This window comes from Alligator sinensis, unplaced genomic scaffold (assembly GCF_000455745.1).
Source record: "Alligator sinensis unplaced genomic scaffold, ASM45574v1 scaffold5_1, whole genome shotgun sequence".
Classification (NCBI taxonomy): Eukaryota; Metazoa; Chordata; order Crocodylia; family Alligatoridae; genus Alligator; species Alligator sinensis.
Genome location: NW_005842213.1, coordinates 1,381,627 through 1,382,108, shown reverse-complemented (window position 1 = coordinate 1,382,108; position 482 = coordinate 1,381,627). Strand labels below are relative to the sequence as shown.

The following is a 482-nucleotide window of genomic DNA, read 5'->3' as shown; positions in this document are numbered from 1 at the left end:
AACCTCCTTACCTCCCCTTAGTCCCTTCCACAAACTTCCAGAGTTGCTTACCCCAGCTCAGATGTTGCCCAGGATCCCTACTACCCAGGAGCTCCTCTCTCCATGGCTCTCAGGGCTAGACTCCCTCCCCAGCCCAAGCCCTGGGCTTATATACTTCAAGCCTAGCCCCCTTCTGATCAAGTGAGTCTCGAATTGGCCCCTGGCACACTTGCAGGCTACTTCTTACTCAGACTCTTCCCCTCAAAGCGATAGGCATGCTAAGTGTCCTGTCACAAATACACACGCACACATGCAGGGGTGCCAGTCCCAGAGATCACACATGTGAAAGAAAAAAACCTGAGCTGCAGATTGAAATCACCACCCCCCTGCCACTGAGGTTGCAGTCCTTGAAGGAAACGAGCCTGCTCCATTCACGAGGTGCAGAGAAAGAGGATTAAACTTAAGATGCAGAAGTCTGATGTGATGCAGGTTTACCTGCCTGG

The 482-nt window shown here is 52.3% G+C and overlaps 1 protein-coding gene across 1 annotated transcript in view; it reads right to left on the bottom strand.

Moving 5' to 3' along the window:
• The window catches only part of BRSK2 (BR serine/threonine kinase 2), a 488,049-nt gene that overhangs the window by 25,808 nt on the left and 461,759 nt on the right, over positions 1-482 (bottom strand). The gene's annotated exons all lie outside the window — the stretch shown is intronic.